The sequence below is a fragment of the Mustela putorius genome, unplaced genomic scaffold, assembly GCF_011764305.1.
Source record: "Mustela putorius furo isolate JIRA1106 unplaced genomic scaffold, ASM1176430v1.1 tig00003909_pilon_pilon_pilon, whole genome shotgun sequence".
NCBI lineage: Eukaryota > Metazoa > Chordata > Mammalia > Carnivora > Mustelidae > Mustela > Mustela putorius.
Genome location: NW_025422057.1, coordinates 31,395,142 through 31,412,918, shown reverse-complemented (window position 1 = coordinate 31,412,918; position 17,777 = coordinate 31,395,142). Strand labels below are relative to the sequence as shown.

The 17,777-nt window shown below is 42.3% G+C and overlaps 1 protein-coding gene and 1 non-coding gene across 3 annotated transcripts in view; both read right to left on the bottom strand.

Annotated features, from left to right (window-relative positions):
• Window positions 1–17,777, bottom strand: part of BLNK (B cell linker) — a 109,313-nt gene that overhangs the window by 91,159 nt on the left and 377 nt on the right. The gene's annotated exons all lie outside the window — the stretch shown is intronic.
• LOC123388807 lies at window positions 7,876–7,978 on the bottom strand. Its single transcript, XR_006603311.1, has one exon. It is a non-coding gene; the product is annotated as a U6 spliceosomal RNA (small nuclear RNA).

The following is a 17,777-nucleotide window of genomic DNA, read 5'->3' as shown; positions in this document are numbered from 1 at the left end:
TTATTATTTTCTGTTATCTTTTGTAAAGTGAACCTTAACTAGTTCATAGTCCTCCAATCAATCCAGGCAGTCCACCTGGGTTTAAAGGGTTGCAAAACAAAAGCAGACTTGAGCAGATGGGGAGACATTTCATATTCTTGGGTAGAATGACTCAATATCATGAAGGTGTCCATTATCTCCAATTAATATATAAATTCAATATGATGCCAAAAGATAAAACTAGATTCAAACCTCAAACCACCTACCAAAAACAACTCCCAGTGGATCAGAGCTAAGTGTAAGAATGAAGAAAATACAGTTAAATTTGACAACCTTCTGACTTTAAATCTAGAAGCAATAAAAGATTGATAAATTTAACAGAGAAACATAAAGAAATTTTTCATGGTGTAAAAAACATCCTAAGCGACAATCTCACAAACAAACTGAGGGTTGCTGAGGGGATGGGAGTAGGGAGGTTGGTGGGGTTATGGACGTTGGGGAAGGAATGTGCTATGGTGAGTACTGTGAAGTGTGTAAACCTGGCGATTCACAGACCTATACTCTTGGGCCTAATAATACATTATATATTAATAAAAAAATTATAAATTTTTTAAAAAAACATCATAAGCAGCATCAAAAGACAAAGAACAAATTGGGAGTAAAGAACTGTATTATGCATCACAGATAACAAATACAGAGATGTCTAGAGATAATACTAATATTAATACTATGTACAGAGATCAGAGAGATATACATCTCTACTAGATAAAGAGCTCCTGCAAACTGAGATGGGAAAAAAGAAAAACCAAGACACAAGGTGATCAAAAACCATGACCATGAATGGCAAGAGGTCTCTGAACGAATGAGAAGATGCTCGCTCACACTCCTCTGAAAAGAAAGATGATCACCAGGATGAAGAGACAGCTCACGTGTCAGACAAAAATCTAAAAGTCTGATGGCAGGGTGCTCTGAGGACACGGGCACCCTTTGCTGACAGCACGTGACAGTCTTTACAGAGGGCGCTGGCCATGCCTAACAAAACTGCATGAATTGACCTTCCGACTCAGCCACCTCACCTTTAGGGCCTTCCCCTGCAGATGCACGTGCATGCCCGCCACCCCCCACCCCAGGCCACATCTGCACACAGTTATTACTGTTTTACTTGCAACAGCGAAACATCGGGAAACCTAAATGGCTATTAGTGGGGTCTAGCTGAATAAATTTTGACCCATCTTTATGGGAGAGTTCAGCATAACCATTCAAAAAGGTGTGAGCTCCAGGGTTCTCAAGGTCTGGGCAGGGTCAGTTGCTTTTGTTTTTGTTTTTATCAAGAAGATAGAGAAAGTTTATAGACACACACTTACTGTAAAAATAAACATAAACCCGGGAAGGATAAACGAGCTGCTAATGAAAATAGTCACCAACAGGAGGCAAAAGGGAGCTGGAAACAGCAGAAGTGATAAGGATTAGACTTTCTGAATCTTTTTATGGTATTTCAACTTTTAAACTAGGTTTGACATGTCCCAAAAACAAAAGTATGGCAAACATTGTGAAAAAGGCAAATATTACCTATAAAAATAAATAGAAACAAATGAATGTAAGTGGTAACATATCCCAGAGAAGAGGATTATCTTGACTCTTGGACCGAGTCCTCTGTACATCCTCAATAAAATATTTTCTAAGAACGAAAATAAGTGCAAACAAATCTCAAATTCCACTCACTCCTTTGACTCTGAGTAATAACATATGTGTGAGGATTTCTGAAATGATGTCAAGCTATGAAAATGCACCGAGGGACCTGAAATGCACCTGAAATCCCCAAGGGAAAGATGCCAGTCTGAGAAGGCTACATCTTGTATGGTTCCAAGACATAGATGACATTCTCGAAAAGGCTAAATGATGGAGCGAAGGAAAAAGATCAGTGGTTGTCAGTCCTACAGTCTCTTGCACATTATTGCTCTGCTTCCCACTGCATGTCTTACCTGTCTGCACCCAGAGCCCTGGCCTCCCCATGCCTCACCAACATCTCCTTTCCTGCTGGCCCTGGGATGGTTCTCTGGACAGTGGTATTCCACTGTAGTGTAGGATCCAGATTAGCCAGATTGCAAAGTGCCTATAAATTCGGTTACATTTCAAGGCCTTACAGAGGGCCTTATTTGTCAAATCTGGTTTGTCAAATATAGTTTGACAAATCTGCAATAGGCCTTAGAGAGGGAGTTTGTCAAATCATAGTTTGTCAAATCTGGAATAGGCCTTAGAGAGGGAGTTACCAGATTCAGCAAAAAAAAAAAAAAAAAAAAAAAACAACCAAACACAGAATGCCCAGATCATTGCAGATGGCCAACAGATACTTTTTTAGTAAAAGCATGTCCCGAATACTGCATCATGTCCTGTATTTTATCTAGCATTCCAAAGACGAAGAAATCAAGGCCCAGAAGGTGAACTGACTTGCAAAAGTCCACTTTAGAGAAAGACCACAAACCAGAAAAAAAGCAATAGCAGAAATAATGAAGACCACCTTATTCCCAACTGATGAACAGTGTTGCGTTTTGCAAAGATGTCTGTGGGCAAGACATTTTGAATTAGAGCAGGGAATCAGATTGCTTATGAAAAATGTACATGCTTTTCTCTTTATTTATTCTATTTACAATTTTTTAACTTAATAATTTTGTTCCCAAAGTGAAATGGCTTAAATGAATCTTCACAGCTCCAACCTCAGGTTACCTGAATGGAAGAATTCAAATTCCCTTTTAAGAAATGGTGTATCAGGGATTGACAGACTGGGAACAACCAAGAACGCCTTTGCTAGCCTTAGAGTTGTAATGAGAAAACTCAATACATCACTATCATCCTCCCAGAGCATGACTTCCTGTCTCCTGTGATTTCAACATTTTTAAAAAAATATTTAATTTATTTGTTTGACAGAGAGAGAGAGAGAGAGCACAAGCAGGGGGAGCGGCAGGCAGAGGGAGGGAGAGAAGCAAGCTCCCCACTGAGCAGAGAAGCCCAATGTGAGACTCGATCCCAAGACCAAGATCTCAAGTCATGGGATCATGACTTGAGCTGAAGGCAGATGCTTCACCCACTAAGCCATCCAGGAAATCCTCAATATTTTTCTCTTCTGTAAGTCAGAGGACCCCTCATGTAAAATGTAACAAATATTTATAGAAAGCCATGTTATATAAAGAAATCATCATAAATGTTCTATAATGTTACTATTTAAAGAAATCTGTCAAATCAATCAATAAATGGCTAATCGCCCAGTAGAAAGTAAGCAGAGGGCACAAAAGGTTAGCTCTCAAAAGAAGAGGGGCAAATAGCTGATAAGGAAGCTCACAGTCTCACTAAAGCAAAGAAATGAATTAAAGCGAGTATAAGTACCATCTTTTGAATCTATCAAATTGGTTCAGCTTTTAAGAAGTGATCAGCTTCAGGTTTGTCAGAGGCACTATTAAATGGGTACCCTTGTGGCAGGAAGGACTACAGATCGAAAGAAACATCCCAGAAGGCAATTTGGATCTTAAAATGTAAAGATGCTCAAAAGAATAAAGTAAAATTTTAGAAATTTTTCCTGAGTGTAGAGTTATTTACAATAGTGCAGAATTAGAAATGATGTAATCATCTAAGAATAATGTAGTAACTAACATGCAAGGTGCCCAGGTGGCTCTGGCTCAGTGGTTGCTGGATCTAGCTCATCCCAGCTCTTGGAAGACCACTAAATTTTCAGAAATGTTGTGAACCTATTGTTAATGTAGCCATTATTTGAAAAATAAATTAAATAAGCTTTAAATAAGTTATATTTAAAGCAAAGGCAGTAGATATTCAAAACTTATCTCTTTCTGATTATTTTAATATATTTTACTAATCTCTGTGCTCTTGAGATTACACACCCCTACAGCATCTGTCTCTAAGGTGGGAAGACGACGTAGCAGTCGGCCACGGTACATCTCTTCCTAATTCCATGTTCAATGACACTGTTGGGAGTTTGAAAGCAGCCACGGTCAAAGTATTTACACCACAGGAGTTGGCAGAAACTAAAAAACAGGACTGTTCAGGTTTTTGTTTGAAAGCTAATTATTAAACTTTTACCAACACACCATCACTCTAGCTGCTCCAACCTCAGTTTCAAGTACAATGGGATGGTGACAGCACCCTGAAAAATGAGAGGTCCATCCCCCCATGTGGAATATTTTGGCCACATCTCCATCCCTAGAGCCAACACCAAGGCAAGGGGGAAGTGATACCCATCTTCCATCTTGAAGCTGGGTCAGAGGCCCACCCTTGATCCCCACACAAAAGTCAGGGGCTGTCATTGGAAGAAGGGAGAATGGCTACCAGAGACCCGCAAAATATAGCCCCCATGGCTTATAAAGCAGGAGCTTACACTTAGTATCTATGTCCCCAACCCACCTCAAGGTGTCTTTCTTCTATACATCATGGATAAGAGGCAAGTGGTTCTGGACTAGTGAAGGTCTTGGTATGTGGGGAGAGAACCAAGAACCTACGGGTAGGTTCTGATCTGAGACTTCTTCCTCACAGTCTCCAATCTTCCCCTGCAGTGGGATGATGTTCCCACTAGTTCCCCTAGTTCCCAGTCCTTACTGTTCATAGTTTGCTTCCAACATAGACAAAGGAGACACACATTCTTGAGTAGGTTCCTGAAATTTTTAAAAATGAACTTAAATTATTTTTTCTTTAAAGGGTTCCTAATCAAGTGGGGGAGACATACAGAGAAATAATTATGAACAATGTGAAGTATGCTTTCACAGAGATAGATAGATATACGCTGCACTGAGAGCTAGTGGGGAGTTCGGAAAACAGGGACAGCTCCCCAGAGAAGAGGACCTGTGGGCTGGAGCTTTCCATATGAATAGGAAGCTTGTGGAGAGGAGCAAAGAGGGACTTTGTCTTCTAAGGGAACAATATGAGCTCTGGCACCACAAGGTCACCCAGCTTCATTTGCTCTCTTTTTCCAAAACTCCAGATACCTCAAGAAAATTTCCCCTTCTCTCTTGCTCTCCTTTCCATTCTAAGCCACAAATAGACCTACACATGGGAGTGCCACCAAAGCACTGTGTGGTACACCCCTGCATGGGGGAGGAAGAGCACCCGGGCTTTGAAGTGGAGCAACCAAGGGTCTGGGTCACTGATGGGACCCCCAGGCTCCTTGGAAGCCTCCAGCTGCTTCCACTGCCTCCTTACATGAAACCCATCCCTCTTCCAGGGAAGCACTCAAAGGAAACAGGCTTTACTTCTTTAGCACTTTAGCTCTTCCCTTTGGCTCAATTACTGTGTCTCCATAGCAGACATTTCTGCAACAGTCTTTTAAGCCTGGGGACCAAAGCCCCATTTATAGCTTTGCTTCTATGGGAAAAAGTGCTTTCAAGTTCCAAACAACCAACTTACAAATAAATGATTGAACTCGATGAGCTTCCTGTGATGCTTTGCACACTTCAGTGCGAAAGGCTGGTAAGTGTGTGTGTGTCTGAACATTTCTAAATATGGGTGCCAGGTGCTACATTTTCAGACCAACCAAGTGTGACATTTTTTTCTTTCTTAAAGCAACAGAATCATCTCTTGGGTGAACATGTATCAGTTTAAGAGAAAGTTGGTGAAAGAAATAGCCGGGACCAAAAATATAATATAGTAACGTTGAGAATTCAGGGAGAGAGGTATGTATTTGCAGAGTATAAGAAAAGAGGCTAACTTATTTTTTAACTTTCTTATTACAGGCTCAGGCAAAACAGTAAGGCACCTGCAAGCACGGAGAGAGAGGTGTCAAAGCCACCGAGCAGCTGTTTTACTTTGAGTCTAGCAGTCACCAAGATGAGGACGCTCGTCCACTGCAAAGAAAATCTGGACACACCAAAGTTTTTAAACCACACAGTGGAGAGAGCACAGAGTCTATCTCCCTGAGAAGTCAACAGCATCAGATAATGCACTCATCAGAGAGGGTGATCATGCAAATTGCTCTTTTGCATCAAAAGAAGACTCTTGGGCTCAAAACTTGATTCATTTCACTCTCCCACCCTTGCTTCCACTCTTTGCTATACCTTGACCTTCTCTGTTCTGCCTCTTTATTTTTTTCTCATTTCCTCTAGGTAGAGGGGATGACGTGGTTGAAATTAATGCTCCTGAACCAAAGACATTATTTCAACTACGTTTTTATTCCTTTCACAACTATTTATTTGCTGTTGTTTTTTTCAAGATTAATACTTTTGTCTAATACTTTTGTCTATACGTTGACATGATGAAGTATTTTCCCCCATAAACATTGCCACGTAAACTTCTACATCCCTGAAGGGTAGGTGTTTTTTTTTTTTTAATTAACATATGCTGTATTATTAGTTTCAGAAGTAGAATTTAATGATTTATCAGTTGCATATAACACCCAGTGCTCATTCCATCAAGGGCCCTCATTAATGCTCATCACCCAGTTGCCCCATCCCTCAACCCACCTCCCTTCCAGCAACCCTGTTTGTTCCCTATAGTTAAGAGCCTCTTAATGGTTTGCCTCCCTCTCTGTTTTCATCTTATTTTATTCTTCCTTCCCTTCCCTCACATCCATCTGCTTCGTTTCTTAAATTCCACATACGAGTGAAGTCATATGGTAGTCATCTTTCCTTGACTGATCTATTTCACTTAGCATAAGTGAAAGTTCCATGACATCATTGCAAATGGGAAGATTTCGTTCTTTTTGGTGGTTGAGTAATATTCCATTGTATGTATATGTGTGTGTGTGTGTGTGTGTGTGTGCATATATACATATACATACACATATACCACACCATCTTTTTTTTTTTTAAATTTTATTTATTTATTTGACAGAGAGAGATCACAAGTAGGCAGAGAGGCACGCAGAGAGAGAGGAGGAAGCAGGCTCCCTGCTGAGCAGAGAGCCCGATGCGGGACTCGATCCCAGAACCCTGAGATCACGACCTGAGCCGAAGGCAGCGGCCTAACCCACTGAGCCACCCAGGTGCCCCTATACCAAACCATCTTTATCCATTCATCTATCGATGGACATCTGGGCTTTTTCCATGTTTGGCTATTGTAGACATTGCTGCCATAAATATTGGGGTATAGGTGCCCCTTGGAATCACTACATTTGTATCCTTTGGATAAATACCTAGTAGTGTAATTGCTGGGTCTTACAGTAGTCCTATTTTTAACTTCTTGAGGAACCTCTGTTTTGTTTTCCAGAGTGGCTGCACCATTTTGCATTCCCACCAACAGTGTAGGAGAGTTCCTCTTTCTCTGAATGGCAGGCATTAAAAAAAAAAAAACAACAAAAAAACCCAAAAAACTGATAAAGACCTAATTAAAATTTTAAAAAATAACCTTACTTGCCCTTCTGAACAAAGTCCAATATTTCATAGTGAGCAGGACTGACTGTATCTTTTGTGGGATCTGGTACAAAATGAAAATGTGAAGCTCCTTGCTCAAAAATTATTAAGAATTTCAAGACAGTGACAGCAGAATATTGAACTAAGTAGAGGGCTCTTTTGAGGGTGGGGCCCTCGGTGACCACACGCCTGTGGAGCTGGCCCTGCTGGAGGGTTTTTATGAACAAGAGTACACATGCATAGACCCAGGCACAATTCCCTAAGCTGGTATAGAATTAACCAAAAATTCATGGTGAAAATGTAACAATGTGATCTCACAAAAAAGTACAAACATCCTCTGGTGGTTTCCAATACACTTCCTGAGAATTCACTTATTTATAATGACTGACACAGAGAAAATACTGTAATTCGTTACAGCACCTGGGCCAACTATGAATTGGGTGTTCTAGGTGACCTGTTTTCAAATTTTTAGAACACAACAAAATACACTTAAAATGTGCTAAACATGGAAGGAATTTTGTCCTTGGAGCCTTGCAGCATTTGTGTTCTCAAAAATACGGAAGGCATCACAAATTTGCAAGTCATCCTTGTGTGGGGGCAATGCTACTCCTCTCTGTATCATTCCCGTTTTAGTATATGTGCTGCTGAAGCAAAAGCCTGGAAGGAATTTTCAAGTCACCCTTCCCCCGGGGCTGGAAGCATCTGTAATAAGGTGTGTGGAAGAGCTCTGCATGCTGGGAACTGAGATCTGCCTTAGCCACTGCTAAGTCATTGTAACTGATCAATGCAGGCATGGGTATAGCCAGGTTCACAGCATTCCGAGTGCATTCCAAAGAACAGGTTTCTCTGGTTCCAACAACTCAAATCACAGTGATATTTTTCTTCCTTAAGTGCCCCACACCTGCTACGCAAACAGTAGTTTCATTCTCTCCTGGCTCTTCTGCTGCTGGTCTCATGGACCAGCCCCTTACCTCCGCCACTGCCAACTCCTGCTGTTGGTCTCATGGACCTCGCCCGCATCCCCCACCAACTCCTACCAAGTCCCCATCCAATACCGGCAAACCCTGTCCTCCTAGGCAATCTCTTTTCCCCTTGTGATAATGGAGTCATTGTCCCACATCCTTTCTTGCAAACTTGGCAGAACAGCAGTGGCATTTTCCTCTGCCCAGACTTCTGCTGGTTTCAAAATGGGGAGGAGCATTTGTCCCCAGGAATGGGGAAGGGTCACTGCCGAGACCCAAGGCACACCTGTCTCCAGCAGGACTGGTTGCAGATGATGCAGACTGATGCAGACTGCATTCCCCGGGGGGCAAACACAAGCCACCATCATATATTTACACTTCTTCCTCAATTGCCTACTCCAGTCTTCAACCTAGTCTCACGTGAGAATGAGGCCTGCATTTATGAGTATCGCTACTTCAGAGATGAGGAAGCTGGGTACCCTAAGAAGACAAGGGACTCTGACTAAGCACTATACTACCTGAGGTTCAGCCTTTATTCTGCACTGCCCAAAAAACTTTGTTGCAAAGTAAATTTAAAGCAGCAAGTTTTTAACATTTTCTAGGAAATGATTATATTTACAAGGTTGCAAATAAATGCATTCACTCTCCTTCTGGTTCTCCCTTCCTCCACCAAGGACTCCTCCCTACTCCTGCTGATTCACCTCCTTCTCCCTCAAAACCCAATGGATGATCTAACTTCCTAGTCTTCTCTTCCTTCCTCTACTCAAATGCTGTCAGAAAACAGACTAATAAGCAAAAAAGCAGCAAACCCACAACACTCCCCAGTAAGGAGAAAGAAGCTAACCATCTCTAAAGAAGTTGGAAGGATTTCCAGAGGTTAATAAACTGAAAATTCTAGATCTGTGTTGCCTAAATTAACCGGCAATGCTGTACCAACTTGTAAAACTTCAAATAACAAATGTGCCCACAGATCGGTATCGTTTATAAAGCTCTTTCACATATATTAATGCATGTGAACTTCACAAGATAGTATGACATAGATGCTATTATTAGACCCATTTTACAGAGGAGGAAACTGAGGCACAGAGCAGTTAAATTACTGGCCCACCATTACTCAACAGAAGTGAAGTCAGGTTTTCTGACCTGGGAGTCTGTGTTCTTTCCATTCTCCCACACATTTGGTTGTTGAACTACATTTTCAGAACAATGGACCTGTATTTCTTCTTTTTCCTAATGATAAGAGACACAATTCAGAAAGAGCTACAAGCCTCATCTAAAGTCTTGCAGCTTGGATATCCTCCTGCTGCCAAATTTAGAAGTCTCTGACCTTCTTTCAAAACTTAAGTAGGTTTCAAATCAGTGGAGAAAATATGGATTATTTAATAAAAGAATCTAGGACAACTAGGAAGCTACTTGGGGGAAAGAAACTTGGATCCAGTATCCCACTTTTACACAAAAATAAATTCCAAGCAGATTAAAGATGTAACCATGAAAATAAAACTATAAAAAAACTAAAGGAGACCATGAATTTTGTTTTCCTTTCAGAGTCTCAGTGTGGGAAAGGGCTTTCCAAATCTGACACAAAATGTAAAAGTCATAAAAGAGAAGATCAATATATTGGTAATATAAAAAAATCTGTATGTTTAAAAAGCACCACCATTAGCCAAATCAAAAGTCAGAGAACAAATATGAGCAAGTATTTGCAACCTATATGCAGGAAATGGCTAGTTTTGCAATAGGTAACCAAGTCCCAAAATCAATAAGAAAAAAACAACACACCCAGTGGAAAAATGGGCACAAGATATAAATGGATGCTTTGCAGAATTAGAGCTCTTAAAGAGATGGAAAAGATGCATGAACTCACTCATATTAAGGAAAATACAAATAAAAACTCCACTGAGATATGTTTTCCTGCATGCCCAATTGGCAAAGATCCCCAAAGTCTGATAAGGATACTGGGGGTTAAGAGGATGAGAAAATGGGTCCATTCCCACCTCTCTGTTGCAAACCTAAGTGTAAATTAGTACATCCTAAATGGAGAGAAATTTGCAGATGTGCAAGATCTATAAAAATTTAAATGCACATTGGAGGATTTCCGCCAATTACCTGTCACCAAGGGTGGATGGTGAACCTCTACTTGGCTCCAACCCTTGCTGTCGCTCAGCACCAGAGCTGGAGGAGGCCAAGGCCAGAGCAACCCCTGCCTATATGCTCAACAGACATTCAGTGAGTACCTGTGAATATAAGTAACACTTAACTTTCCTGGTAAACTGAAAGAAACTGTATAATATTCACGTTTTATGTATGAGGGGACTGTGGCTCAGAGAAGTTAAGTTGCCAGTCCAAGGCCACACAGCTGCTAAGCGGCAATCCGGGCTCAAAACCAGAACCCACCTCTTTTCCTACAGAACCCCTGCCTCCAGCAGCTTCCTCTGCCCTTTTAGGTTGCCATCCGAAATCCCAAAAGCTCCGTAAAAGGAGGAACCCATGTGACACAATGGAGATCCCTAAAATTTGCTAAGCCAATGAATGGATGGGATAATCCCATGCTGGCCTTTGTGGATAAAGAAGATGCTGCCCTTTCCCTGCATAGAGAAAAAAAGAAACTACAAAGCAGGAAGTGAAGGAGCAAGTTTCAGGAAAATACAAATATTTGGTCCAGAACAATGGACAAAAACAAAAGCAAAACCAAAAATCCTGCTTGCTTGCTACAACTGTACATTGCCATATAACTATCTGAGTTTTTAGAACTTCAAGGACCAGGCTCCATCCCAAGCCAAGGGAGGCTGAGTCTCAGAGGCTGTTGGTAGGCTGAGCATCCGTCGTTTTCCCAAGCATCAGTTACCCCCTCGCATTGCAAGAGTTGTGAAACCAGGGGAAGCATGTGAAACATTTTTTTAAGTGAAGTAGTTTATTCACAACCAAATGCTCTAGACATTTTTTTTAATAGAACTTGGCTTAATTTTTACCCAGAAACCTACTAAGACAGAAAATGCTGACACCAAGTGGAAACAACTAGAACTTCTATGCATGGGGCAAGTCCTTAGAAATGAGGCTCAATTGTACCTGACCAGATCACTAACCAGCTGGGGGAGCTCCTGGCAAATTGGCCTGTTAACAGCACCACTGATGTTAACAGCACCACTGATGTTCATTCTGCAGCATTTCATATACGTCTGTGTCAAGATTTGCTTTCAAGAAGCTGGCCTACCTTCCCTGATGCCAGGTGCTGCCCACTGCTGTTCACAGGGCCTCACCTTTCCTTGCCTTACAGTGTGTGGATGTGTATATACCCAGGGGCATATGCAAATGGATTTATAAGCTCAATGTGTCAGGGTGCAACATCGCTCACCTTGTGCGTACAGAGAGAATTTGAACTTTGTTATTTTGACAAGAGAAGAGCAGATTTTCTTCTTGCTGGAATGTGGGTAAAGAACTCAAGTTTAGTCCCATCTGGCCATCTCAGCCCAATCTAAATTGTCCCATTAAGTAACTCTCTTTCTGCTTGGATAACTCCAGAACAAGATGGCGCCTGGGTCTAGGGGAGAAGCATGTGGCCACTGGCTCACGGGGTGCTGACAAAGTGGAACTATGACTCAAATGACAAGAATGCCTTCTCCCAAAGCCCTGCTTGATGCTGCCTGGTAAGTGCTGGGTGAAGCAAGTTTAAGTCGTAAGGAATGTTGAGGAAAACATTAAAAGTAATGATTTCACAACAGATGTTGGTGAGCATGAGGAGAAAGGGGACCTCTCCTACACTGTTGGTGGGAATGCAAGCTGGTGCAGCCACTCTGGGAAATAGAATGAAGGTTCCTCAAAAAGTTGATAATAGGGCTACCCTATGACACAGCAATTGCACTACTGGGTATTTACCCTAAAGATGCAAATGTAGTGATCTGAAGCGGCACCTGCACCCCAATGTTTTTAGCAGCAATGTCCACAATAGCCAAACTATGGAAGAGCCCAGATGTCCATCGACAGATGAATGGCTAAAGAAGATGTGGTGTATATATACAATGGAATACTACTCAGCCATCAAAAAATGAAATCTTGCCATTTGCAATGATGTGGTTGGAAGTATAGGATATTATGCTAAGGGAATAAATTAATCAAGGAAAGACAATTATCATAGGATCTCACTGCTTTATGGAATTTAAGTAACAAGGCAGCAGATCGTAGGGGAAAAAAGGAAAAAAATGAAACAAAATGAAACCAGAGAGGGAGACAAACCAAAACAGACTCTTAATCTCAGGAAACAAACTGAGGGTTGCTGCAGTGGAGGCGGTGGAGGAATGGAAAGGCTGGGTAATAGACATCAGGGAGGGTATGTGCTATGGTGAGTGCTGTGTACTGTGTAAGACTGATGAATCACAGACCTGTACCCCTGAAACAAATAATAGATTATATGTCAACTAAAAAAAAAAAAAAAGTAGTGATTTCATTTAACAAGTTCAAATATCAAAAGGGAGTAAGAAAAGAGCTATGTCTCCGTATCTTTTCAGCTTTCTATGAAGGCAGACAAAGTAGAGTTAGCAATGGCAGTCATCCACAGTGAAATCCTAAACCAGCAGTTGCCTCAGCCTTGGCAGCACAGCAGGGTAGCTGTGGTGCTTGGTGAAAACCATGGATGGTCTGCCTACCACCACCTTCTAAGATTCAGCCTCCATTATCCTGGGATGGAACCTGGTTCCTGATGTTTTAAAAACTCAGATAGTTTGCAGCACCTTGGTAGCACAATCAGTTAAGAGTTGGACATAATTTTGCCTCAGGTCATAATCTCAGGGTCATGAGATCAAGCCCCATGTTGGGCTCCATGTTCAGTGCAGACTCTGCTTTAAGACTCTCCCATGCCCCTCCCCACTCTCTAAAATAAATAAGTAAATCTTTAAAAAAACAAAAACAAAAAAACCTCAGGTAGTTCTACTGTAGTCAGGGATACGAACCAAAGTTCTCAGTAGAGAACGAATATTTATGTAGCAATGTTTGCATGTAACAAGTAAACAGTGTTTTTTTGGTTTTACTTTTATTTTTTACTCATTGTTGTGGACTGAATGTGTCTCCCCAAAATTCACATGCTAAAGCCCTAATCCCTGATATGGTAGTATTTGGAAGTGGGGGCCTCTGGGTGGCCATTAGGTCATGTGGGTGGAGCCCTCATGAAGGGGACTAGTATCCTTATAAGAAAAAATATTAAAGATCTCTCTGCCATGTGAAGGTACAGTGAGAAGCCAGCCATCCGCAAACCAGGAACTGGGTTTTCACCAGGAACTGTATTGGTCAGCACCTTGATATCAGACTTTCTAGCCTCCAGAACTGAGAGAAATTAATTTCTGATTTTTTTTAAGCTGTCCAGTCTATGTTATTTTTATTTATAAGCAGCCCAAACTGACCAAGACATCCACCATGCCATGCCCCGGTATCCCAGGAGACTCTTAATTTAACATCTATAATTTAGTGAATTTTCCTCTCAGAGCTGCCGGGCTTTTCTTGGATTTTTTCTGGAACTCTCCCTATTCTCTCCCTGTGTCCTCCCCCCAAGCTGAGGCGAGCTCCAGCTGAAGTTCTCTAGGTCAGACTCTCTTCTGCCTTTTTTCAGTAGAGCTCAGACAAAGGTTTATTTCCTCTGAGACTAAGTAACCTGCCACCCCAGAAAATTTTTGAAAGGAAACAGGCTCTTTTGCATCACAACTGAGCATCAAGTTTATACAAGTTAAAACACTTTGGTCAAATATAATCACATCACTTAGCATATAACTCAAAGCTGAACTATAGTCTCCATAATTTAAAAATATTGAATATAAAATTTTCTGTTATTTTTAGAAAGTAAACAATTGCTCACAAACTTTCATGAAAAAAGGTTAACATGACAAAAGTGAGTGCCTGCCTCTCTCCCTATTCTCTTTGAGAAATATACATTCAGTATAAATTTCTCAAAGTTGTTGCACCCAGAACTGAGTTTTATCCCCTATTCACCAATGTGAGATTGTTTCTACTAAGCCTGAGCGGTTGAACCCCTTTTTCCTCCCAGGTGGTGATAAAAGACTTTCACTTCCTGGCAGGGAATAAAAGGGTTTTGGCTGCATCCCCAGCAAAACCAGCTTTAGAGAAATGGTTTGGCACAAACATTTGTGGTCCCGAGCTATTCTCTTCTGTGCACCACTTCTCACTGGCTTCTCTGGATGGAAGAAGAAAGCTTCTTAAGCCTGTCATTAGGGACTGTCACCTTCCCACAAGGACAAGTTCTACACCCCTTGGGATATACAAAGAGGTCAAGGGTGGTCTCCTGATTGTGGAGAAAGTTATAACCTTGGTAGGAAGATAAGCACTGCTTACCTTAAAGAAAGGTGGTTAGAAGACAATCAAAATAGGTTAAGTGTCAAATGCGTGTTCTTAGGACAAGTTTGTAAGATCCTGAAATGAGGGTTTGTGTGCAGGAAGCCTGTCAGGGATGCCAGTGGGATCAACAGCTGTTGGGGGTGAAGGAAATGACCCAAGTAGAGGGGACAGTTGTTCCACAGTGCAGACAGAACCCAGGCCTCAGCTGATCCCATAGTATGCTCTGGAGCTGGGGGCAATGGGGATGACTTCAGAGTTGTCATCCTTTGAAACGAGATGGTCTGGCCTTCATAACTGGCCCTGCACCCCACCACCAGTAACGATGTGGCTGTCCCTGGGGAAGGTTCTGCCTTTAGGCCAGGTGGCTCCCTTTGGCAGTGAGCCACCAGCTCGAAGCACTCCCTGCAGGGGAGGAAACATGTGCCTCAGACCTGAAAGGGGGCTGTAGGCAGCATAGCAAACAGCCATGGCAGGGACATCTGTGACCGTAGTAATGTTTACAGCAGGAGGGAGGGACAGTCTATTCCTAAGGGATGAGGAGCATCCGGGAATTTGAAGCATTCTGTTAACATCAGCCTCTGCTTCCCCACTCCTCTGATCTGAGACCATCTCAAATCCCTAGATTTATAAATACTGTTAAAGCATAGAATTGGCCCCATAAAATCTGATAAAGAATAACTGAACTCTTCAACTGACTCTTTTCAAAACATAAAGGCCAAACACACTTCAAATTTGGTTTAATTCTACCCATTCACAGTTTTGGCTGTGATCCTATTGTCCTCCAGTTCACTGTCTAAATGACCCCAGATTCTTTCTTTTCAAAGTTGTTCCTTCCTGATTTGCCTCCTTCTGTCCTATTTGCCCTCCATCCCCAAACCCACTGCCATTAGCTTCTTTCAAGTCTTTGCCCAAATGTCACCTCCTCAGTGAGGCCTTCTAATAGTCCTAGATGAAACTGCCACCCCTACTGCCCCCTCTATCCACTCGAGTCTTTCCATAGCACTTACCACCATCTGGCCTACTCTAGTTAATTATTAATTGTATGTATTGTCTGTTTCTCTTTAATAGAATGTAAATCCCACGAGATCAGGGATACTTCAGCTTATTGACTCTGTTCTTTTATTGAGTAGAAGAGTTCCTGGAACAGAGTAACCAAGCAATAAATATTGGTGAATGAATGAATGAATGGCCCCAGTTTCAGCCTTCATCAGCTCTCTACTGACTGACTGCAGTGGTTTCATAACTGGAGTCGGAGCTCTGGATCTCCACATGTCTGAGGAGTCCCCTCTGATGCTTTACACCTCACTGCTGGGCTCACTTGCTCCCACCACTGTCCTGCTCAGAAGCTCTTCCAGCTTCCTGGTGCCGACTTCAGCGTCAGCGTTCAGTGCTCTCAGAGATCTGGCGTCTCCCTCCTCACTCTGGAATGGCAGGCTCTGTCCTCTGTGAGCCTCGTTCTGGCCCCTCCCCTCTCTTCCTTGAATTCTGCCAGCAGGAGACTATAAGAGGGGCAGCTTCAATGTCCACCAGGTTCTCTGAAGAATGAGCATGAGGATGGCCACTGAAGACCTTCATAAAGCCTGACACCTTTCCAGAGGACCATGATGGCTACTCTATCATCATAATGTGATGATACCGTAAAAGTTCTCAATGACCTTTTAAGTGTCCCGAAGGTAGGAGCTAAAGAACCAAGCTCCATTCTCCTGTTTACAGAAATGAAGCTCATCTAGTGACTCAGATGGTGTCATGGTGGCATGGTGGAGCCAGCCAGTGCCTGCTGACAAAAGCCAAAGGCTAAATGTTCTGGAACTTTGCCAGTCAGCTGTCTAACATTCATCCTGGGTGCTTATGTACCCCCTGTCCTTATTGCTGGTGTGTCATGCAGAAGGGACAGCGATGTTACTGGTTATCTCAGAAACACCATCAAGTGACAAGGAGATGATTAAAAGGATCTGGGGAAGAGATGAAGGAGCAGCTTGGGGAGTGTGGGCTCGTAGTTCTGTTTTAGGCACTTTGAGTAAGACCTGTAAGAGGAACCTAAGTGGGCCTGGCACTCAAGAGAGAGGAATGGGCTGGAGATAAAGACTTGGAAATCATCTGGGGACTGGCAGTACCACAGGACTTCTCACCAGGTGTCCAGGGGCCATTAGTAACCCAGGTCGCCCCATCCAGTGGCCAACGGTGCAGTCATCAGCTCCTGTGGCTCCCCCTTCAGGTTCTGTTCAGACTTCCTTAGGCTTCCCCAGTTCAGTCTTTGATTACCTCGTGCCTAGATTATCACGATGTCTCCTAATTTCTTCCCTTCCATCCATCCACTCATTATTGCCTGACTAATTTTCCTAAGGCACCATTTTGTTGCATTCTGCCTTTGCGCAAATGGCTCCCAATTCTTTGCAAATAAAATTCCAACTCTCCTTTAAACTCTCCATTGAGGCAAGCACCTGTGCTTTATCTCTCCACGCTGGTTACTCATGCTTTCACGCACCATCTTGTGCACAGCTGGAGTTTAATAAACATTTCTGAATAAATACTAAGACAAATAAGCTGCTGTTTCCACCAATTTCCTTGTTCTTTCCATCCTTTCTCACCTTGTAGACAAAGGTGAAATCCCAAATCGTAACTGAAATATGGAGTTTCCTTGTACTAACTAAGCTACAGATTGCTTCTCAGGGGCACATTTTCTAAGACTTTTATCATTCAAGGAGCGCTACAAATTTTTCCAAGGAGGCTCTTCGAAGCTCCAGAAGACATCTGCTGCCAAGAACCAAGCACAGCTGTTGAGGTGGCAGAGGAAACTGGTGCTCGGTAAAAAACCAAACCAAAACAAAACCCTGCCGCACATTTGGGGATGGCAGAGTTCCCAGTCCTACAGCTGAAATGAGTAGGTGATACAAGATATCTGATATATAAAAGAAAATAAAACGACCGGAAGCAGAAGTTTTCTCTCACAAACTGACTTATTCTAAATTACAAAAACAGAGCAACGGGACCGCTAGGGATAAAAATAATGTTGAGGAGAAGAGGTCCACTTTTCCACCAAACCACCCTCTCCTTCTTTCCCACCCCATACGCTCACACTCATAAAGGTCTCTAAGAAGGATCATAAGGAGACCAAGTATTATCCAAAATGGAGGAACAAGTCAACATTAAGCTA